The sequence below is a fragment of the Emydura macquarii genome, unplaced genomic scaffold (genome assembly GCF_026122565.2).
Source record: "Emydura macquarii macquarii isolate MOO-44397 ecotype Brisbane River unplaced genomic scaffold, CSIRO-AGI_Emac_v2 contig_295, whole genome shotgun sequence".
NCBI classification, from domain to species: domain Eukaryota; kingdom Metazoa; phylum Chordata; order Testudines; family Chelidae; genus Emydura; species Emydura macquarii.
The window spans coordinates 8,042,577-8,067,696 of record NW_027130432.1 but is presented as its reverse complement, the minus strand read 5'-3'; positions in this window follow the sequence as shown (position 1 = coordinate 8,067,696).

The window sequence follows — 25,120 nt, the reverse complement described above, 5'->3', positions numbered from 1 at the left end:
CACCATGATATGGGTAGCAAGAAAAGAAAAGGAACATGGCACTTTATGCCCCCTTTGCTCACTTGAGTGAGCATGCAACAAAGGTCTCAACCTGTCCAGTGATGAATACATACTAAAATCACCTGTTTAGCATCCTCCTCCTCAAAGTACTTTCCAAACCCTAGACATACAGCACAGCTGAAAATCAGCCACTTCTGTAGCCACTGAGAAGAGTGCAACAAGAGACAGAAGTGTAGTTTAACTAAGAAACCTTGAAGGACAAACCCCTGCTCAGAAGAGAAGTGCCATGAGATGTTATCTCCACTGGGAGAAGGCAGACAAAAATCTCATTTTTTAAGGTCATGTCCAAGTCCAAATCCCTACTTGTGTAAACTGAATGGAACTCTGGTCAGATAGAGTTATCAATTTATACCCACTGAAGATCTGGTACTCAATGTATATACCATGGAAGAAAGAATCCAGCAACCTGATCAGCTTTTAGACTTGTGGCTCCAAGAGTTACTAAGTATGTCCTCTCTGATGCTTACATCCCTACCATTCCCTGTGATGACAGCTTAGGTGGCCAAGCATTTTGTGTTTGACTTTCCTAGGCTAGAGGCTCTTAACTGCTCTGGATCAGGCCCTTTACTGCAACTCTTAGGGCAGTTTGGTAAAATGGAATTCATGGTGCTTTGTGTTCTTGTATCAGGATTGCATTATGGAGGATGGGTTTTTCTTTAGCTAAGATGATCATGGGCCAATCTGACTTTCACAGAGATGCCTCACTTCTATAGTGGTGTGTGGTAGTGTCACAAATCCTGGGTGGGTAAAAGCTCTCTGAATTAATCCAACAGGAGGAAAGGGCTGATAAGATAGGAGAACATTGTGGTGTGTATACAGATGTTTTGGTAATCTGCAGAGTTGGCTGAGAAGAGACACAACAAGGGTTTAGAAGTTGGATGGGGCTGGGACTGGTGAAATAATATATATTTTCAAATTTATCTGGTGAACTGCAAGGGGCTTTTAAAATCAGTTCAGTTTAATATTCATTAAGTTCTGACAATTGTATTTTTCCTTTCTGGGCATGTTGTGATGGGGAGACATATTTGGGCCATGGGAATTACTACTACTGTATAAGTTAGAAGATAGCTTGTTATTGACCCAGGCCTCCTGTTCAGCTCAGCATTGCAGATAAGCTTTATCAGGAATTGAGAGCATTGGTAAAACTCTAAAAAAGCAAATTCATCCCTGATGTAACTCCACTCAAGTCAATGGGGCTACAATAGCCCTTAAAAACATGCAGAGCCAAATTCATTCCCAGTGTAACTAACAAGGCTTATTGAAGAGAGAGATTAATGGGATTTAGTTTTTACATCTCAAGCTCTATTATCTTCTTGTCTTCTCAGCCCTGTTTACTTCAGAAGGAACTGCCATTCTGGTCAATAGTAAGTAGTGTGTCTCTATGGCAACTTTCAATATAAGAATGATTTATTTGTACACACACATATCTCGTACCTCATTTATAACTTAGGGATGTGTCCAAATGTGTGCAAACCTAATATTTACTGCAATCTTTTCAGTAAATCAAATTCTATGCAGTCCTCTGGCCCACCAGAACCCAAGCATAAATACTGACTTATTAAGAAGTTCAGTGCTGTGGATAGGAGAGGAAGCAATGTTGTACCATATGACTTGTTAAAGCTGGCCTGGGGTGATTTACACTCATCCTCTGGCAAGCACTTATAGATGTAATGAATTGCAAACTCTGAATATTTTGCAGCTTTTCATTGTGCAGAGTTTGGGGTGCTATTATGAAGTATTGCTTGAACCATTCACACATGGAATTTCCCACAGACTTTCCACAGATATTAAAACTAAAAGTTTTTGATAGTTAAAAAACCCCTAAGGGAGAAAAAATAATGTATTTGCCTCTAAAGTTCCTATGCATATCTTACAAACAACTTTTATAGAATATATTTTTAAATGGAATTATTTAGAACATTTTTGTCACTTTTGGCTACATGCAGAATTGCATGTTTCTCTCATAAAATGTATGTGTGGTTTATGTAATTATCACAGTCATATTAAACCTCGCTAATTGTGACCACTTAGAAATTCTGGACCAAATTAATCTCATGTATAAATCCAATAAACCAAATTCTGCTCTCAGCTTTGCTGGTGTAATTCCATTGAAATCAGTGAAATTACCCAGGACTTTCACTAGTGGATCTGAGAGTAGAATTAAGCCCATTGATTTAAACTAGAATTACATCAAGGATAAATCTAACTCACCAAGTTTATTTTGATTTAGAATGTTTGAGATTTTGCAGAATATGTTCACGTTTTTGTCCTGTGATTTAGGTAATGTCATTAGTTTGAATGCCTTTTATTTTGCCCTTCTTATTGCCCTTAAAGGAAAACACTAAACCGAAAAAAAAAAAAAGGCTTTAGGAGAAAGAATGGTGTATGTCTTCTTTATAATGGGCTGGAATTGAAATGAATACAGAAAGGCAGCTGTCTGCAACACACTCATAGAGATTTAAACATGCAGTATGAAGGGGGAAAATATGGATGGTTGCATAATTACTATGATTCACTGTAGGAATGATACTTTTCATTTGGGTTCTCATAGAGTTTTATAAAAGTTCATTAATAAGCTTGGTCCTGTGAAGCAGTTAAATATGATCATATTTATTTTGTGGAAGGGTAGACTGAAATACCATGTAGTTACTGAAAGTCACACAGTGAGAGAGATGGTAGCTGCACACAGCTCTATGTAACTCAGTGATATAGAGGTTCAGGCTATGTCTATGCTACAGAGCCAGTGGTGGCATAGCCCCGTAGAGTAGATGCAGCCTACACTGGAAGCAGTTTTTCTGCCAGTGTGGGAACACTACTTTCCAGTACAACATTACCTAAATGCTTTTCTGTCGGCCGAACTGTGTCTATGCTGGTGGGTTTGTTGGCCTAGCTATATCGCTAGCATGTATGGTTTTACACCCCTGACAAACATAACGATGGTGGTATACATTTTAAGTGTAGACCAACCCTCAATATCAACCATGTACCTAGTCTACTTTAGCATTTATTTCAGACTGAAAAAAATGTTCACAGTACTAAGGTAGCTCAAAAGGTCTTAAGTGATTGCAAAGAATGGGATAGCTGAGACAGACATGCTACCTGCCAGTGAATGCAGCATGTAGCTAAGGTCTATACAACAATCTTTTGAGGTTAGCCTGGTTCTCTTCTGCCTTTAGATATTAATGTCCTGCTCGTTTCTAGGTGAACTGCCTCTACCCACACAGCTAAGACTTGTTTATTATAATTACTTTTAACCTTTCTTTGCTGTTGGTTTTTTTTCAAGCCAGACAGTGTCATTGGGGAAAAAAAAAATACTGAGTACCTTGTACTGTGAAATCCTGAAAATGAGTCAGACTGAAATTATTTGTAACAGGGAACAATGACTCTATTTTCATAAATATGGGGAAATTATTAGTGGTTGCTAAATAAATTAGTGTGCATTTTTTTCTTTTTACAGAGTAGTTTTTGTCAGCCAGAAAACCCGGAGATGAAGTTTTTTTCTGTATGCCAAGTGTCAAAAATGTACATCTTATCTGAGTTTACTCCCAGGGTAAAATAGATATCAAATTTCTCTTTATGTTCATTGGGAATCTGTCTCCTCTGTGATGATGTCAAAGGAATTTGCACTTTAATTTTATTTCATAGAAAACAACATATGACTCCGTAACATACTTATATCTACCTGTCATAGAAAGGAGGTTACATGCCTAGATGCTGAGAATCCGAAGGTACAGAGCATGTATAATTGCCTTGCAGTTGCACTTCTTATACATATATATATATAGGGCTGGAATGTGTTATTCAGCCACAGCTTGCCTTACTCACCTTATACCACGAAGTAGTTTGTATAAGGGTCAGGCAAAATTGCAGTCCCTGCACTCAGGAATAGAAGTTCTAATCTCTAGTCTCTTGCCTACCACCCCTGCGACAGTCCATGGAGTAAGACCTGCACAGCAGGGAAGGAATTAAAGCATATATCACCCCAGAAAGGACTGCAATATTGGCCAATCCTCCGAAATAGAGTAACTGCCAATGTGCCCTTTTGGGACAGTGCAGCTATTCCTATCCCCTACTGTGGACTCTGGATAAAGGATACAATCTATCCCTTACTGTTGTGGTTCGTTGTGTTCATTTAAAGGAGAGTGGTCATTCTGTTTAACAGGTTTTTTTGTTTGGTTGGTTTTGTTTTGTTTTGTTTTTCTGTGCTAGTGCATTTGCCTGCCATGTGGTGGAGTTTTCCCCATGTATAGCAGGGGTACAGCTTCTATCTGCATTTCTAAACCTTTTAAACACCTACATTTTTTGTTTGCTGACTTGGGGACAATTAATAATGTTTAGATAATATAATATGATAGGTATTTGACAAGAAAAGTGCTATATACAGGGAATGTATTACAATCCACTGTAAACATAGTTTATAAATATATGAGGTTTTTCAAGCACAGGAGACGTTAATCTACTCTAATTTTAGGATGGGGAAGGGAAAGATTTTTTAAATATTAATGATGCCATTCCACATAACTTTGTTCTCTTCTTCCACTGGCAGATGACAATGTTCTGTCCTCTCCTACTTAGTTTCATAATTTTTTCTTAGGTTCCATAATAAACCCCAATAACTTGGTACTCATTTTGTTGTTGAATATTTAATTATTCCTCTTTGAGGGCCCACATAAAATTTCTCGACTTCATCTGAGAAGTCATCATGGAAGCAGCATACCTTTCCTCACAAGCTAAATTAGGAGCAAAGTTATATCTCCTTCAGAAAAGGTAAGAAAAGTTAAATGGTTCTTTAAAGATTCTTCACATACTACTTCTAGAGGAACCTGTGTTGTAGATGACTGCATCATGAAGCAAACTATTGTACTACTACCTCAACCAGCAAGCTAACAATGCAAGTTTGTAATACGTGTTTGAAACCACTACAAAGTAGGAAATATAGCCACAGGTAGTCTAAAGTAATAAAAAGAAATACAGTTAAAATGAAAACTAAAAGTACAAGAATGAACTTATTTAAACATTTGCATTGTGAAATTCTATTCCTAGTGAAATTTTTGGGAATATATATAATTTAATACCGAGAAGACTTAAAATAATTTTGTTTAATTTTGATTTTTTAAATTTAGTCTGACAGAATATCAGCCTTATATCAGTCTATAGATGGAGGTCTGGGATATTGGAGGTTATTTGCTTTAACAAATACTAGGCTTCAAATCAGGGTTTCTTGTAGACCTGATAGAATGATTCACAAAATAAAATTTGTTTGTTGAATTTTGCCTCTTTTCCTTTCCAGAAATTGTCCTTGTACATATCATTGAATTCTTGAATGTATTTTTGGTTTTGAAGTTGTTCACAAATTTATTCAGAAAATAATTCTTTGTCTCTAGAACCCTTTGCAAATGTTTCATTGCAAATATTCAGAATGTGCAGTTTATTAGTTACCTAGGTCACTATGGAGTGCTTATATTTTCTAGTTGCATGACTATAAGTAATAGTCAGGATATAATGCCTGCCCACCCATCCAGCTTTAGTTTTTCTGCTTACCGGCATTATCACCATGATGTTAATGCGTGTTAAGAAGTGACAGTAGTAAATCAGTAGGGGGTGCTTTTCCATCCGCCCAAATTAACAGTGAGGATACTTGTTTCCTGTAAGAATCCAAGCTAAAAATTTCACATTGAAAGTATTCCTACTATTATTTATTAATAATACTGTGGTAGCCCCCAAAGTACTAAATGGGATCAGGGTCCCATTATCCTCAGTGCATTAGGAGAGATTACAGTTTAACTCAAAATATAGCTCAGGAAATGAGGCTAACAAACAATGGGAGGAAGGGCTGGAGGAAAGACTAGAGGCTGAGGGTAACAATAATATTGCAAAATGTGGTAGTTAGAAGGTAAGCCACACCATTGACTCCTCATGAGTATCTCACAATTAGAGCTTGGTGGGATGAAATGGCTTTTTGCTGGAAAAATGTTGATTCGAAACTGAACGTTTTTGTGGGAAGGTACCAGTTTTGACTTGACTTTCATCAGGAAAGGTCTCTTAAACCCAGGATGGACTTTCTGAAGGAGTGGGGGTTGTGAGAGAGAATGTCCCCCACCCCCGAAGAACCAATAGCTTGATGGTTAGGGCATTCACTGGGGGTGTGGGAGACACAGGTTCCAGCCCAGACTCTGAATCACGCAGAGAGGAACTTGAATCCAGGTGTCCCACACCCCAGAGGAGTGTGCCTTAACCATCTAGCTGTTGGGGTACGGTGTGTTTCTCTTTTTTCAGAATGTTTAAAAAGTCTCAATTTTGTCCCAATGTTCCAAAGGTCTGAAATCCTGAAGATGTTCCTGGGATGGGAAAACAGTTTCCTGCCCAGCTCTACTCAGGAATGCACCATTTCAAGGGATAAAACCAGTGCCTCCACTCCTCTTAGAGTAGAATCCCACTATATTCCCACTCACAGACCAGATCCCACTCCTTGTTACCAACTGTGATTCCTCAGCAGGCCCAACTGAGTTTGGCACCTGCAAGAGACTTTCCTTTGGGAGCTGTGACCTGTAGAGGACATATAGTGACTTAGAACAGCTTCAGAATAAAGTGTTATTTATTCATCCATAGGAACATAGCATTCAGAGAGAAAAAGATTAAAGTAACAAAGAGTCTGCATGCATATTGTGGTACCTAAAGCTTAGTATTCTCTCAAATGCTAGGCCCACCTTCTCTGGTACCTTCACTTCTGGGGATTGCATTTCAGTCTTCTTCCCTGTAAGCACTGCCTATGTGTCCCCTGTCTTCCCTAAGCTTTAGGGAATGTATCTTTTTAAAACCAAGTAGGCACCTTTGTTCTATGTCTACAAGCTGGGGCCCTCCCACCCCTTATCAAACTCATCTGGTGAGCATACCAGAAGGTAGAGGTAGACTGTCAAATACAACAGTACAGTCATTGTCTTGTAAGTGTTGGTAGATGGCTGACTATGTGAAGCCATTATACTTATTTCCTGGGAACATGATCTGTTTGACTTCTGCAGTAATTAATCTCTGTGTTTGATTATGGCAAGACCATACCATAAATAAATACACCAAGGGTACACATAATGGTCATAAAAATAATACAGATATATGCCATATTCTTCATGCAAAGTTATATGGGTTAGGTGTCTGCACAGCACTGGGGTTCTGAATTATTTGAAAGATTTCTCTCCCCTTACTGTCTCTTACACATAAATAATATCAGCTATAGCTGATTTATTCTCAACCTACTCATCAACCAGCCAGTTGTGGGGTTTCAAGCATCACAAAAAAGGGCAGTCTTAAGGAGGAATTTGAAGGAGAACAGACTAACCGCTTGAGCACTCACACTGGCAGAAGAATGGATGACATTTTTCACTATTCAATCAGCTCTATATTTTGTGTATGCAAATATTTCAAAGCAGACTGTCAATGCAGTGAATGATCAAGCCGAGAATTTCCTGAAGATCTTCTGGACAGCTTCCACTAGGCAGATTTGGGTATTTTCACACAGCTGTGTCTGTGTGCAATTCTGAGTTGAAAAAGTAATTTTTGTTTTTTTTTTTTGCTTCCAACACAACAAAGCATTGTGAGTATTACAGCTGTGGAAGTTTTAGAAAACAATGAAACCCATCCATAGGGATTGCACTAAACATGTTCTCTGGATTTGAGTTTAGAGTCTACTACAGCCATGCCTAACATAAGCAATTTCTCTTGCAATAAACATATTTCAACCTGATTGAAATCACACGAATCACAATATATAACAGAAAATCATGAATTCTATATGTTCAACTCATAGTAAACATGAAGATGGAGTATGCTATTCTCTGTGGGTTTTGGAGAAAGCAAGTGGAAACTTTCACTTCAAGTTCCCATTGCTATGTTCAGATTTTCTGGCAAGACACTGCGTATAGTACTCTTCTAGAAAGTAGTTCATTGTAGTATTCTACATCAAAACCTTCTGCTGTATTTCACATTTATAAAATTCTTTAAAAGACCTTAGTTTGAGTAAATATTCTGTCTGTGATATTCCTTTTAAGGTTTGTATTGTACCCTGAAATTTCTAATAATTATAAATCAGAAACAGAATGTGCTATGAAAACTGTGCATGATCAGAAACATTAGTATGTATGAGTATGCTTACACATGCACGCTGCAGATAATTGTAGTTATTCGTAGCAGTGGTTGTGTTTTGGGTTTGTTTTTATATAGTCTTAAAATATTCACATTGGATTAGATGCAAGTTTTTGAGAATGATAGCTTTTAGATCAGGAACCAGACAGATTAATGTTTTGCCAATTAGATTAGAGTTGCAATTGTCTGAATGAGTTTTTGCTACCAGACGGCTAACCAAAAAGTCCTTTCTTCTCCTGAATTGGATTAAACTGTTGTAGTCACAGCAATTATGCTGTGGTTTGTAGTCAGTTTGCTGCTTTTATTATTTAAACACATTTTAAGGAATTTTGTGAGTTTGACCTTTTGTATCTTTACAAAGCAACAGGAGGTTGGAAGAAAACCAGCAAGATAAGGAAATATTGAAATGCCAGACTCTCCCATGCATATTATCATCCACTATAAAAACAGATTATATTCAAACTGCAGAAGATTTTAAAAATATTTTATGCATTTGTCATTATTTTTAGGGCTATTTCTCTATTTTTCTAATTAATATTTAGTTAACATCAGTTTTGTTTACTGGCATTATTGGTATTTATTAGTCTAAATGTTTTGTTCCACCTGGCTCTTTTCTAGCGAGGTAACATCTGGTTATATACAAACAGATTTAATTCCTAAACAGCATCCTCCAAAAATAGCCTTACAGAAGGAATATACAAATGATTTATGGGGAAAAAAGTATGACTACATTTGTCACTTTTACAGATATTAACCATATCATGATTTATGATGGCAGCATATCAATTGCATCATATATAGAGAGATTTAAATTATCATGTAAACCTCTAAATATTGAGCATGGACCTAGTGATGGTCCCAAATGAGTCAAAGGCAAAATTCTAATTGACTTCAATGGTAGCAAGATCCATAAGGCCCATTAGCCTTAGCATTGGCTTCAGTGGTAGACGTTCAGATGTTGTAGTCATTTCTATATGATCCTAAAACCACATCTGCATCAGCATAATATGTGCATCCAGAAGGGCCCAGTAGGGTGACCGTTTCTGAGGTTTTTCTTAGGATCGTCTTGCTCACTGTTAATGTTTGTGTACTGTGCATGTGTGGAATGCCTGGATATGCTGTTATTGGTGTCCATGCTCCTTTTCTATGATCTTGCATCACTTTTGTTGTTTGCTCCATATATCCATATAAGTCTCTTTTGTTCTGTCAGAATCCTCTCTTTACCTCATCACTGTGTGCAGTGCTGCTTGCATATTTTCGTGGTGTGACACTTTGCCCTCTTGTTACATGCGTGAGGCCAGGTTAGATACGGAGAGTGTGAGAGCTATGCAGCTCATAGCTACTGTTCTATTACACTACAGATTTGATGTTTGCTCCCCAAATTCTTTATTCTATGAAAGCTTTCCATAGATATTCTTGGGTTATTGATTAGATTACAAAATAAAGGAGCTCCCAGAATGAGTCAAATGTGCAGTCTTGATGTTTTGCTGACAGAACGCATCAAACACCACTTAATTTGCTTAGGGGGAAATGGAATCTTTGGAGCCAGAGAATGTGTTAGAGAATGGGGAAACTTCAAAAGATTATGTGGTTAGGTTTCTTTTGGAGAACCACCTCAAAGTTCAGATGCTCATCTGAACCTTCACCAAAATTGGAAATTTTGCACAGCCTGCACTTTGTTTGGAGAGTTCTTCTACTTGATGCTTCAGGTTAGGTTAGGAATGGAAGGAAGAGTAACCCCCTTCTAAATAGTAGGTAGATACTGTGTGTCTTGAGTGATACGGGGATTTCAAACAATTGAGGCTCATGAAAAATTAAAAGAATGTGGATGGGTATGTGAGTGTGGAAGGGGCGTTGCCCAGGAGTTTTTCAGACTACCTGAAAGAATCCATTTGAGTTTCAGGTAAAACTCTGAGACAATTTTTGTTTGATCTATACTAATCCTTGACAGGTGTCAAATGTATTGCCCTGACATTCCACCCTATGAAGGGAATGAAGCAATGTAGAATTGATATCAGAGGACCAGCACCTTAGGTCCCATGGAACAATGGCTAGATTCTGTGGTCCAGCTATGCTATGCATGGTGCAAGATTTGCAGACCTGTGCCCCTGAAGGATTAAGTTGCAGTACCATCTCTCTTGATGTTTGTGCATGGTGAAATAACTGTTACTGTATCTGTCAATAGAAAAGTGTGGAAAAACTTCTTGTGGCTGTCAGCTGTTAAAAAGCATCTTTCATTTCAATTGGTAAGGAATGGCCAGTATTATAAAATATTTGTCTCAAAGATCTTTGTTTTTTGCAGATAAAAGATAAAAACTGTCCTTTAGTGCAACTATTAGCGTGTTTTTCTTTTGTCTACTGTTAAAAGCTTTTTTTGTTGCTGAAAATGGTTCAGAGAAACTTGTATTAATAAAAAGTCATTTAAATAATTTACAAAAAATTTTGTGACTTAAACCCTCTCACCCAATGATGCAAAAATCATGAAATATCACAAACAATGTGATTGGAATGACAGTTATGAGCCACAACGGCTTGAAATTTTTCATCTCCCAAACTAACAAGATAAGCTGTTTTAATATACCTTCACTATACTTCAAGGGACTTTTTTTCTTTCAAGAATGTTAAGTTTTACTTGAACCTGTTTGGGAAAATGATTTTATTCTCCTAAGTTTTGATGAAAATGAACATCTTTCATTGTTATACAAAAAACTTATTGAAAAGCCCAAGGCCAAACCTCCTTCTGGGTATGGTGAACAAAAACTGAAATGTTTTGGGTAATTTTGCCTCTTTAAAGAAACGTCTGCATTTTTTATTGAAAATGGAATTTTTTAATGAAAAATGTTGTTTTTTAGAAAAAGCCATTTTTTGACAAAGTTATGATGAAATTTTTTTGACAAGCTCTTTATTTAACACCAATGAAAACAAAAATTAAGTTTCAAATAAGAAAATAATGTATGGTCTTATTGCTGGTATAGCTACAGAATCTGCATTTTGGTTTGAGATATTCCTGGAAATTAGGCTGATTTTAATGACAGATGAGAGCAATAGCAATAAAGCACTAAGTATCTTTCTGACCCTTGTAGAAATTATCTAAATTTGATCAGTCGTGGGCTCTGCCTCGGAAACTAACAAATGAAATAAGTGCCTTATCCAAAGACCATTGAAGTAAGTGGAAAGCACACTGAAGTCTTTGGCTTGGGCCTTAGATGAATTGCTAAGAAGAAGTTTGAAATCAAACTTTTTACAAACAGCACAACTTCAAGAGAGGTGGGGTTTTTTAGGTGTTACCAAGGGACTTTTTCAAATGTCTTTGGAAGAAAACAGAATTCAGCCTGAACTGAACTCTTTCTGACCTGACTTGTCCTGCTACTCTATTCTTACTCTTATGGATGTCAGACCATATGCTTCTCCAACAGGGCTCAGTAAACAGAGAATCGGAGCAGAATTTGTTGATCACTGTTAGTTAGGTAACTAAAAAATATCTTAGCTCAGTGTACAGTGACTTTTCTGTGCTACCTCTTTCTTAATGACAATAGACTCGTGTACTTAAAAGATAATGTCATTTTGGGCTTCAGGAAGCATTGTAAAATGGAATATATGAACTACTGAACTGGCATATTGCAAGGATAAAAGCCATCAAATCAAATGAGTAGAAAACAGCTTATTCTGTTCCTAGATAACAAACTATACTCCACTGTACATGCCTGGAAGGAACATAGATATTTCAGATTTGATTTTTAAATAAATAGGTTAAAAAACAAAGAACAAAACAACTCAACGATTTCAGGGTCAGTTCAGTACATTTAATTTGTTCCATAGCATCTTTGAGAAGGAAGAAAAGAGCATAGCCAAAATAGCCTGACAGGATGACTTAATTGTTTAAGCATAAATTCCTAGACTTCCTTTAAACTTACTTCCAAACCTTAGCAAGGTTGGTTGAGACTTCTGACCTGCTGAAGTAGGTGCATTGACTTCTAATCAGTTTAGTGTCCCTTGCAGATCTTTTAGATGAGACATTAGGAACCAAATCCAGTCTGTTCTTATTGAGTTTTGAAGAGCCTGTTGCTATGGAGTCTGTGGTTACAAATTTTACTCCCCCAATTTTGGAGAGGAAGATAGCCAGTACATCAGTTTCTTTGTCACATGATTCCTGCAACTGTATAGTTGCTCCCCTCCCGCCTCCAATGGCTTTGGGATACTTTGGGTGGCCATCACTTTAATTGGAGAAACTAGCAACCCAAAGGCAAGAAAATCCAGAAGTAAAGGAATTATTTTATATCATTAACTTTGTCACATTGAACACTCTCTAAGGGATGTGTATGAGCCCAAACCCTAGATATGAAGCCTGGAGTCTAAGTTCTTAAACATGGGGATTTGAAGTACAGATCCATATCTGAGCTTTACTAGATATTAGAGTATTTCAAGGTTTAGCCCATTACAGTGAGAGATGTTGACCTTAACACTGTGTTAATGGCATCTTTTTTGCCTTTTAGTTTGTAAAGGGGGTACTCATTTCTTGAGCCCCTCTGAGTGGCAGGGTGCAGTATCACAGTTCTTTTCTTGACCTTGCTGCCCCTTACAGGCTGCCAGTTGACCACTGGGAGAGGTCTTCAGTGGCTTGGCCCTCTGGCCAAATCAAAAATCCCAAAAGAACCCCTTCCAGGGTATTTAAAAGTCTAACAAATAAACAGTCTCTGTGCCCTCTCTAAGGTCTTCACCTTGGCTCTAAGCCCTTTTCAGTCCTTTGTTTGGGCTCCTAAATAAGCCCTGTCCTCCTCTTGGGGTTTATGCCACTTTATGTGGGGAACCTGAGTTTTCTCACTGCTCTGGATTTCCTCTATACAGGGACCATCTACACAGCAGCCACACACTGATCACTTCAATCCTTCACTACTAGTTCCCCGGGCCTCATCCTGCCAGGCCCTTTTATCTCCAGCCCTATTTCAGGGCCAATATCCTCACATTCTTCACAATCCCAGCTATGGAAATTCAGGCAGCCATAAGCTCTGTCTGATGGTCAGGCTCCTTCAGCCAGGGAAAGGCACCCATTTTCTCTGATCCCAGCCCATAACTGACTAGCTAAGGCCCTGCAGCTCCTTTTATCTGGGCCAGCCAGCAGGACCTTGATTAGCTGTTGCTAGCCCTCCTAGCCCTTAGAGGACCAGATTCCTGTAGTTTCCAAAATGGCTACTCCAGGGTGGCCTCTCTAGGCAAGTTTGGAGGACACCTTCATTGTGCCATTCCTCCCATATCACTGCTTCTGGAGGAAGGGTGTAGCAGGATTGTAGGGCCTTCTGTAAGGATCCACACAGGCTGGGTAAACCCTATCACATAGTTCCTTGGCTATTATGTGGGAGGGGGGACAGAAAGCCAGAAATAACTGGCTTGGGGAGCTTAGAGACTCTACCAGTGTTACAGTGGGTTTGACAAGCATTAAGTATATGTGATAAACTGCATAAAGAGTGTGAACAGGTGCTTCCACCTGCCAGCTGTGAGATCATGTATTTTTACACATGCACATGAAGAAAGAGACTTGAAAATTTACGTATCACTGCTTGAGAATTAAATCAATAATAATAAAAATAATGAAAAGTCATCAATTTTTATAACAAGCAGTGCTGAGCTTGGTTCATGTTGATTTGTTGGGGTTGCATTACTCATGAATTATGCATATTTGAACAATCACAGCCACTTGTGAAAATATTAACAATTTCTGAAAGCTTCATGAATTTTACCATGAATGAATGCTCATACTAATATTCATACCACAAGTTAATTATTTTTCTTTGTGTATTAGTCACCACTGAAATTGCCCTGCGAGTCTCCAGTGAAGTCTCATGATCTCTGCTCTTGCCCTTTCTGCTGCCGTTAATCCTCGTAATGACTCCTGATTCCTTGATAGTCTTTTCCCAACACTGTACACACCTAGTTCTCTTTTCTCCACCCTGACTGACCCTTTGACATTTCCTTCTTTGTGGAGTCCCTAAGGGCTCTGTTCTTGGTCCTCTTCTTTTTTCCATCTGTATCTTCTCACTGGATGACCTTCCCCATATACTTGGGTTCACTTATCATCTCTACGCCGATGACTCTGATTCATCTGTCTGAGTGTGTTAGTCTCCCATCTCTCACAGTCTTTCTGACCTTTTGTATTGGATAACCTCACTGCATCTGAAATCTCAGCGTGGTTAAAATTAAACTCCTCAAGCCCTCTCTACTATTCTCATTTGCTGTGAGCAACACCACCCTTCACCCTGTCACCCAAACACACACTGTTTAGGTTGTTTCTGACTCTGCCTTCTCCTTTCTATTCTGCATCCAGGCTGTGACTGAGTCTTGTCACTTTTACTTTGCAACATCTCCAAAATACAGACCTCCTCCTCCATGCTGGTGGCTGGTTCACAGTCTCATGGTTACAGGGCTAGCTGCATTTCTTGATCCTTTCTCTGGTCTCTGAGTGCACCCACTCAGATGTTAGGCCGCATGACCTTACTTTTTCTGGAATGAAACTCCATGAGTCTCCCATTCTTAGAGTCAGTCCCAACGCTACAACCCCTTCTGTACCAATGGTGATTACTCAGCAGGTCCACCAGGGTTTGACACTTGCAAGTCTTCCCTTTGGGACCTGTGACCTGTGGTTAATACAATGACTAGACAACTTTCATAAAGAAAAGTATTGTTTAATCTTAACAGTAGGAATACAGCACAGCTTAAGGGAATAGGATTTTAAAATAGTAAAACAGTAAAACGATCTATACATATATCTATCTTTCCTATGGCTTACCACTAGAACTGGTTAGAAACTTTTTTAATGAAAAATGCCATTTTTGTTGAAATAATTGTGTTTAAAAAACATTGATTCTGATGAAATTTTGTTTTAAAAATTGAAACATTTTGATGTAAAAAGACATGTTTTGACATTTTTGGAATGGAGTGTTCATTTTTCATTTCAAGATGACTTCAGAATGAAATGAATTGCATATAAAGAGACATCTTTAAAAACTTTAGAAGTTTATAATCATAAGCAAAGTTTTTGATTTCATTGAAACAAAATGTTTCTATTGACTCAAAATGAATATTGTTTCACAGGAAATTTTTAAAGTTTTTTTTATTTTGTTCCATTTTGGATTGGAAAAATATTTAAAATTTCAGAATTTCCCACAAAATGGAAAATCACACTGACTCTACTTACTATCCCCCGGAGTTTAGGAAGGTCCATCTGCTTCAGACCCCATCCACTGATGTCTATGCCTTGCAAACAGGCCTTGAAACTGCTTCCCCCATCTCTCTACAGTGACTTTTTAACAGTTTAGTGTCCTTTTGACTGTTAGGTTCTCAGTCCTGGAACCTAAAATTAGCATGTTCACAGCTAATAGCTCAGGTATTGTCCCTTAACTCCCTGACCTGTTTACCAGGAAATTCTTTATCTGTAGGCTTGAAAGGATTAGTTTATTATTGATACATGTCAGTACATATTGATTTCACTGTACATACACATGATGAGGAAATATTTCCATTGATGATCATCAAAATGTACAGATAGGCAAGTAAGATAAATGTAGCTTGAGAATTTGATTTAAAGATATTTAGTTTGTACATGAGATGTTGATAATTTTGTTTTAATGGTTATAAAAAATTAACTTTTTGAATATGTGTCTATTGACATTAAATAATTGTCTGATTCCCAAATTGACTAATCCCTCCATAATTTCCCCAGCTGTGAAAATTTAAATTTATAAAAATGCTTAAAACCTGTAATTTTGTGCAACTGTGAAAATTTATATCAATAAAATGTTGAGGCTTAAAAATAATCAATATTATCCATTGAAATTATAAAAAACTAAAAATCAAATTCTGCCAAACCTATTTATTTGTTTGCATTATGTTGCCTGATTTCATAACAGTCTTGCTATTAAGCTAAGCAAATATATGCACATAGTAAATATTCCAATAATCCAATAAAGCCATTCAATAACTATTCCAATAACCCAGGTAATTTACATCATTCATAATTTTTTACAAATCAACCCCACACAGCCTGGTTTTCTTCCTTTGATTGCCTTTTAGGTATTTTTTATACTAAGCTTAACCCTGATCCAGTCTATCCAAATCTATCCAGTCTATCCAAATACTTCGTCTAAAATCATCTTTTATTTTTTGCCCTTTGCTTTGTCCATGTTGCACTATATGCACTTCAAGTCTTTTCATGGGCTCTCCATTGTAATGTGTATCAAGTTCAAACTTCTCGTCCTTGCTTTCAAGTCTGTGAACATGCACCCCCTGTCTGTACCTCTGACTTGATCGCCTTTAGAAGTTCTCTCAAAGATTGGAAGCCTGCCTGCAGCAGAATTAAAATTCACCATTGAATTAAATCAGTTATCAGGTCACTATAAAGTTTAGTTAACCTCAAAGTTTGAAAACAGGAGCCTTAAGGAGTTGTCAATGCCCTGTTAGCATTCTCAAAATCTCATGACAGAATTTCTAATTAGGACAGTGTATGGCTCAAAAAATCAAACAGGAACGAAAACCTTTTTCTTCCTCATCACAGCCTCAGCATTTAATCTTGAGATTCTTATGTTGTGTTGAGGAAATAGGTCAGGGAACAGTTCACACATGTATACATTTAGTTGTCATTGGTTTTAACAGGTCGCTCCTACCTGCTTTGGGCTCTGATTCAAGATATCATCTCTATTCAGGATAGCATGCATATGCTTAACTTTCATCGATGTTAATGGACTTAAGCACATGATTAGATACTTTCCTGAATTAACCCTTAGATAATTAGCTACTCAACAGCTCTCTTTCATTCCCATAGAATACTTGGAGGAGGTACATAAATATTCTGTATAATGAAGACAAGTGCATTTAAAATACCCAGTGTGACTGAGTCCCACAGGGATCGTGCCCTTGAACCACTTGGGCACAGCCAGTCAGAACTCTAGTGCTTTGGAGTCTGCCTCTTGGATCTCCACACACCAGTGCTGCAGACTCCTGACTGTGGCCCCGCAGTGTTCAGCACTCCTGCTCCGCCTGGAACTCCCGCTGCAGGATCCCCCCTTGGATGGGGCCTGGGGAGTTTCTCCATGCCCAAAGGGCCATGCACCCCACCTTGCAGTCAGAAGCGATTCACAGTCAGAAGGGTTTATTAGTTCTCAGGTTCACAGTGTAGCTAGCTATCAGCCTCAACTAGGAGTTACAGCAGCAACCAACTGGAGATCCCCATTCTCGGGGCTCCCTCCCCTCCAGGCCCCCACAGAAGACTGGCCTCTTTCCTCCAGCCACCCCCAGACCTGTCCCCCAACCCTTCCCGAGTCCTTTGTCTCCTTCCCGGGCAAGGTGGCTACTCCTCTTGGTCACAACCTGTTGCAACTGGTTAGGCCAGGGCAGGGGGTCCTGGTTAGGTCTGCATTCGTGTGGCTGGGAAAGGCTCATCCGCTCTCTAGTAGTCTCTGAAATGATCACACAGTTGGGTCCCATCACCAACATACATGAGTAACATATGGGGGGGGGAGAACCAAGGTATACACAGAGCATTCAGAGAAAATCCCAAGAATATCTCCACTTCATCACACCCAGTCTGGTCAAGTTCTCATGAACTTCTATGAAAATACCCAACTGATTCACTGGCCCTTCTTGGCATATGAAGTGCTGTGCAGATTAGGTGTTTTATTGTGTGGGTTGGGGGTAGAGGGAGGGACAGATTGGAATGGGTGAATCATCAACTGGCCGAAATATTCTCCTGCATTCACCACATATGAACATTTTGGAAGAGCTGGGAGATCTGTGACTAACAGTCTATGTCCTCATGGCTGGTAGGGATAGAAGTGGGAAGGTAGGGTTTGGTCCATTAAAGAGTGTATTCTCAGAGCCCTAATGCAAGAGGAGGACAGATTTCCCTAAACCTGTGGTTGCTAGATATCAGTCCATAGACAATTACACCACTTAATATTCAGCTTCAAATCTTTATGGGCAAGTTAATTGAGAAGGTTTTTGGGATCAGCTTTCTTGGCACAAGTGTCTGATATCCTTGACTTTTGGCAGCCTGAGTTTGAGGCCAGGTATCATGGATCTCTAATAGTTTCCTTAAGCAACAGCTGACTCCTGGGGATGTTTAATGGGCATATCTTTTGATCTATTGGCAATCATGTTTGGATTCTTTTCCCACTATAAATGTAAGAACAATGAAGTGTATGCTCTTCAACTATATATTATTGTTAGGATCTTTATCTCTCATCCCATTGGCTTAGAATGCCTTCTTCGTGAGGTAGCTTTCATTGTTTGTCCTCCAAATAAAAGAAACAGCACTGTGCAATGGGTGAAGCACCTAGATTTGGGAAATAGAGAATAAGTAGAGTGGTTACCTTAAAAAGTCATATTAGCGTGGCCTCCAGACAGGTCTCATCAGAATCAGGGCCTTATCATGCTTGGTTATGTACATACAGTAGAAGACAATCCCTTGTAATCTATTTAGTAGACAGGATGTAACAAATTGATGTTGATAATTAGCCAATGGTGCCATAGTATCAATAAGTGTAAGAAATGTTCTAAAAATAGAGGAACTCTTTTCTATTCATCTAAGACAAAACAGGCAAGTTTTTAAGGTGACCACTGTAGGAAACTGCAACTACCAGTGGGAAAAGAAAGCTACTTGGCAATAAAATAAAATGCTGTGGGCACTGAGATCAGTCTCTGCAAATTAGAGGCTTCAGTTCGAGCAGTGAGGTTTCATAAGGAGATAAACAGTGAGTAATGGGTAATTTATCTTATGAGGATGGTCAGCAGTACACAGACAGCTTTGCCTGTGGTGCTAAGCTGCTGCAGGCCTATTTAAAGGTAATGCCAACTTATTATTACAACTTTCCTGACATTCACCTTCTTTGAAGGCAAAGAAGCTGCATAATAAAATCAACATTTACATTGCACCCATAATGCATGGTTAAAAAAAACCCCATAAAAGGTGGCTGTTAGTTGGAATTGCTAAGAGAAATAGCTGATTTTTCAGCAGCAGGTGTTAGCACCTACCACAATAATGCTATTATGTGTTTTATAAAAACACTAATGGGCTGAATATCTTTAACATTTCCACTACCATTGAAAAACAAGCTGTGTGTACATGTTGCTTTAATCTCTCTGGGCTGGTGCCTAATGTGTGTTTGTATCACTTTTCACATCAGCACTGAGCCAAAGAATAGTACTCATATTAAATATGCAGAAGAAATGTTTATCAATGTTAAATACTATGAGTCTTTATATTGCAAAATAAATTTTCTTTTGCAGTAGCAACATGTTAAATTCACTTGCTAGTGAGCATCTAGCACACTTCTATCAGTATGAAAAATTGTACCTTGACAGAATGAGATTGCATTCTCAGTACTAGTGTAATTGGCCGTGGAGTTATAGCTATATTGATATGTTTAGAATACCATTAAATAGGATCCTAATGTTCTGCTTAGAGGTGAAAATTGGGCTGTAGGGGTAGTAGTACATTTGAAAGTGATCTTTCATGGGGCTCCTGTCGGGCAGCTTTAATCCAACCAGTGTCTGTCAGTAGTAGGTGTGGAAACGGAGAGAAAAACTCTGATAGGTTCGGTTTGGGATACGGGGGGTTAAGCAAGACAGTGATGATTCTAGGGGTTTGCTTAACCAATAAACCCTTTATTTTATAATAAACAATTCTATCCTTATAATAAACAGTTCTATTTCTATAATAAACAGTTTCACAGCAAGCAATTGCACAGCAAACAGTGATAGCAAAGGGCAGGAGAACTCCGTGCACGAAAAGACAAAATGTGCCACCCAAGACTTTAGCGTTTTGTGATCTCTCCTGGATCACCACATGGCTGCCAGCATGTGACACTAGGGTGCCCAGTTTTGGAGTTCCCCAAAGAAGTTAGAAGACAAACACAACAGAAAACAGTTAATCCATACTCACAAACATTATGTACAGATATACTATGCTGGCCAAATTCAGTTGCCATTTGCTTAAGATACTGCAGACGGGAGAGAGCCATTGTGAGTGATCAGTTCACAGTGAAGCGGGCTAGTGAAGATGCGTCAGCCCACCGAGCCGACAAGACCGGGGGATATGCAGGATGCCGGGTGGATTCAATTCCTCTCTGCCTTCTGCCACCTGGGTTTGAACTTTTATAGTTTCCCCCTGGTCAGCAGAGGCTAAGCCCCATTGGTTGCTATTTGCTGCATGACCTTCTAAGGTCATGGCTCAGAGTTTAGCCAACCAGGTGCTCCTGATTTCCTGGGCAGGTATGAACCAGCCAACCAGGTGATTACAATTATCCTGGGCAGTTGCTGACCATGCACCAGCAGGTGGGGTCACTTCATTTCCTTATAAGGAGACAGGTACATGCGGCTCATGCTGCTGAGTCAATCCTCCCTAGGCTGCCTCTTTATCCACGTGGGGGGACAGTGCATGTGGTGCTGCAGACGCCACTATGCAATTCAGTCCCCACAGTAGGCATGTAGGATAGAAGAGAGGAGATCTCAGGGTTGTGTGCATAAAGCTAAATGTGTGAGCAGAAAAAATGAGAAGATCAGCAAGAATTTCATCCCATATTGTTAGGCCCCCTCAAAATAACTGGAAAGTTCTTCCCATTCTGAATAAACACTGAACAAAAAGCTAAAGGTTTCTGAGGATTCAGACTGAACAGCACTCTCTAAGCAGGGGAAACCTGGCCTGGAAGAGCACAAGAATCAATCATTACCCTTAGCTGTTGATGAAAGGCAGAAGGAGAGCTGGTTGCAAATTTTCCAACACACAATTAAAGCACCACTTAATTTGACCTACAGACTTTTGTGTGTGGACAAGAGTTGAGTGAGGAGTAAAACTCAAGTTATAAATTGAGCTAACTGTGCTATGAAGATACGCCTTAAATCAGCTGTGCAAAATTCCTTTACCTATTATGTGAAATGAATGTGTCATGGGGGAAATTTTGATGGGATTGAACAAAGACAATAAGGGATAGGAGTGATGAAGAAAGAGACTCTGTGGCCCACCTAGCCACTTTGAACTCATTTTCTAGGTTGAAGGCTACACTGAAAGCTACTCAATATTTCAAATTTAGGGTTTTTTTTTCCAAAGAAAAGGAGCTAAAAATGTCTGGTGGACCACAAACTAGAACTGAAAGGACAATCGGGCTTCTCAGAGGGAAGTGGTCTAAAGAGTCCAAGAAAACCTGCAAAAAATAGATTCAGAAAAAAATTAAAAATTTATTCAATTTATTCTGAATAGCAGGATGAAACATTTATATCCTGTTTCCTAATATTTTCTCTTTCTCTTTTATTAGGACAGTGGGAGGAAGTGTAACCCCCCCCATTTAAAAATTATAATAAAATATAAATTTAAACCATTGTCTGATTGCAATAAACCACAACAGCGTTTGCATTAGTAGGCTACTGGCACATGTTTCAGATGGTTGAAGTCATCATGTATCTTGACAAAAGCCCCAGTAATTCCCCCCACCTCCAGTTGTCATATTGTTTATTTTTACTAGGTTTGCACATATGCATTCTTTGTTAAATAAAGCAAATCTCCAGTCCAGGCTGGGGGGGACAATTCTCTGTTGCACCATCCCAAACACTTTTATAACACATCATGTTTGGGGGATTGAGCTATATGTGACCATCAGACAATGCCATCTGTGCTATTATTGATTTATTTTATTTACCATATCATCCATGATGTGCTTTCTGGACAATCCTTACTCCAAAGAGTTCTCACTCTGTGGTGGAGAAACAGATTGACACAGGTTATGGGAAAGGGAACAACAACAACAATAAATTTATACACAAGTCAACTCAATTCAGTGTGAGCAGTGTAGAAGAAGTGGATCTTTGAGGAGGGACTTAAATGTCAACTGGGTCAGGTCTTCATGGATGAACTCAGGGAGTCTTTACACACAATTTTTACCTTCTTTGCCCCTTAATTCCAGCAATCCCCTTAATTAAATTATTACTTATGGTTGCCAATTATTCCAGTGCTAAAGATAATATAAAATGGGAGAAGGGGATATCCTGGTTCACTGCTTCCCTTTCAGGTCGAAGTTTAAGCATTTCAGGGCATTCGTTCTTGTGGATGCTATGGGGTTAGAATACAGTTTTATCTTGTTTTATAGATATATTTGCTCATTCAAATTGAAAAGGTTGCATACGATGCATGATGAGGATCCAGGCTCCATCAGGGGTCAAGCAAAAAATACTTAAAAAATTATATATTCATTTGGAAAATATTTTATAATTGAATTGGCACTAGATCCATTGGGAAATGGTTGATTTTTTTCTATTGCATCTACTGCAGCACTATACAACTGTTAGCTTTAAAAATAATATGTTGCAAAATTGTTATATATGGTTTCTAACAACTGTGATCTCAAAATTGGCTAATAGACTGCTAGTGAATAGGTCAATGAAAAGCCATTTTATTCCTGGAATCTATACAATTAACAATTATGAATAGCGAAGAAACATGGTCACAGGAGAGATTTTTTTAGCAACAGCATATTCACTCACTAAAATGAGTACTTAAGGTGTAACATTTGCTTCTTGTAGTAAGAGTATGATTTCTTATATTCAACTCATTGAAATCTGTAAATAATCTTCTGGAATGAACAAACAGAACATAGGGTTACAAACCATTATTTGAAAGCGTCCCTTTTTTGCCTTGCCAGTTTATGTACTAAACAAAGCCATTAATTCATTACTTTAATTTATTTTGATAACAGAAAGAAAATAGCCAGCCAGGTTCTTTCTGAAGAAAACTTTTGTGTAAAAGACCATCTTCTTTAATGTATAACCATTACTGCCAACCTATACTTTCAAGAAGTGAATTGGAATATACTGATTGCTGACTTACAGAATGCATTTTTTAAATCTCTCTCTCTTTTTCCATTCAAAGTAAGTCATAGTTCATTTTTCACTCAGTTGAAACAAAGATCAGAATGAATGATTTTGAATGAAAAAGAACATTCTGCATCTAAAAATGTCTAAAAAGGTCATGTCAGCACTACATTATTCACATTTCAAAGGAAAGAAATAGGGTCAATAGCCAGATTTGGCCCCAGTTCCACCTGCTTTGCACTACTTCAATAGTGTAGTCCAGTCCAGTCCATGTGGAAAGGTAGTTTAACCAGCCTGCTGGAGATACTACTAGTAGGATAAAGGAAAGTCCAAGAGGAATAGAGCCAGCATAGCCAGTTCCAAGCATCCACTAAGTAAGGGGCATGCCCAAGAGAAGAAAGGTGTGGCTGTGCTTGAGCAATTCTTGGCAGCTGGAACTGCCCTGCAAGATCTTGCAGTTTACACAGTTTAGAACAGATACTGCTCTAAATTTGCAGATTGGGACTGGTCCAGTGCCCAGCGGTCCAAGAATCATGGAATCATAAAGATGGCTTTACAGTTATCTTGACACCTCCCAGACCTGAGATGTGCAATATGGAAGGAGGTAGTCTCCAGAATCTGGCCTACGTAGTTTAGGTCAAAAATATATTTTCTGTAGAAGAAGAAAAGGACCATTTGAAAAGCAGTATTTTCATGAATGGTTTTCAAAAAACATTTAGTGGGAAAGTTTTCCAAGGTGATTCATAAATTCCAAGTCCAGAATGGGCCATTGTGATCATCTGTCCTGATCTCCTGTTTAACACAAGGCATCGAACTTCCCCAAAATAATTCCTAGAGCAGATCTTTTAGAAAAACATCCAATTGATTGGAGACTCTACGATGACCCTTGATAAACTGTTCCAATGGTTAATTACTCTCCTCTTTAAAAATGTGCATCTTAATTCCAGTCTGATTTGTCTAGCTTCAACTTCCAGCCATTGGCTCATGTTATACCTTTCTCTGCTAGACTGAAGACAGAACTATTAAATATTTGTTCCCTATGTACTTACAGACTGTAATCAAGTCATCTCTTAACTTTCTCTTTGTTAAGCTAAATAGATTGCGCTCCTTCAGTCTATCATTATCAGACATGTTTTCTAATCCTTTAATCATTCTCATGGTTCTTCTCTGAACTCACTCCAATTTATCAACATGGAACACTTAAGCATTTTAACTGAACACTTCTCTGCAATGTTGGAAATCCAAACACACCAGTACTGCAATAGAACATAAGGACCAAAACATGAACCATGAAAACAGACAACAAAACTGATGGGTCCAGTTTTACACTCCAACCTGAATGTACTGCAAAAAGTACAGCTGAGCAAACACTTCAAAAATTATTCATGAATATTCACTTGAACCCAAATGTCAGATTCACTTGGCTGTATTTGCAAGCCATCATGTTTACATTTGTTAATATTATAGCAAACACAGTCACTAGAAATATCTGCAGAAGCAATGAGTTTTAAGTGAATATTTGTGGAATATGAATGCTCACATTTTGAGATTAAAATTCAAACTGGAAACCTGATTCTAAGGGTTGCTCTCATGCACTCAAGCAATCAAAATTAACCAAGAATTTGCCAGCTGTGTGTGGACAATTTGTGAAAAGCCTTTAAAAAAATAGAAATTAATTGAAAAAAATTGACTAAGTAATTACTTGCCCAGCACTAACAAAATGGAAAGAAATGACAAAAATGATGAAAAGGGACTTGAATTATAACATTAAAATGGAAATAAATGATTATGTTAATAACATTAAAAGGTTTTTAAAAATATTTTTAAGATAATGTCCCTTTTAAATTAGGTTTGTTTTCCTTTCTCCATGGCTGTAATGTGAAGTCAAAAAATTGGCACCCACTCAAAACATACACAACATCAGATACCTTAATTAGAACTGTTTTTTTTCCATGCAGTTATGAAACTAAGTATTTATTTAAATGAAAATCAATACTCAGGATATATATCTGGCCTTAAGCAAAAATGGATTTTATAGCTCTTTCTAAGCCAAGACATTAAACAGATATTAATTTAT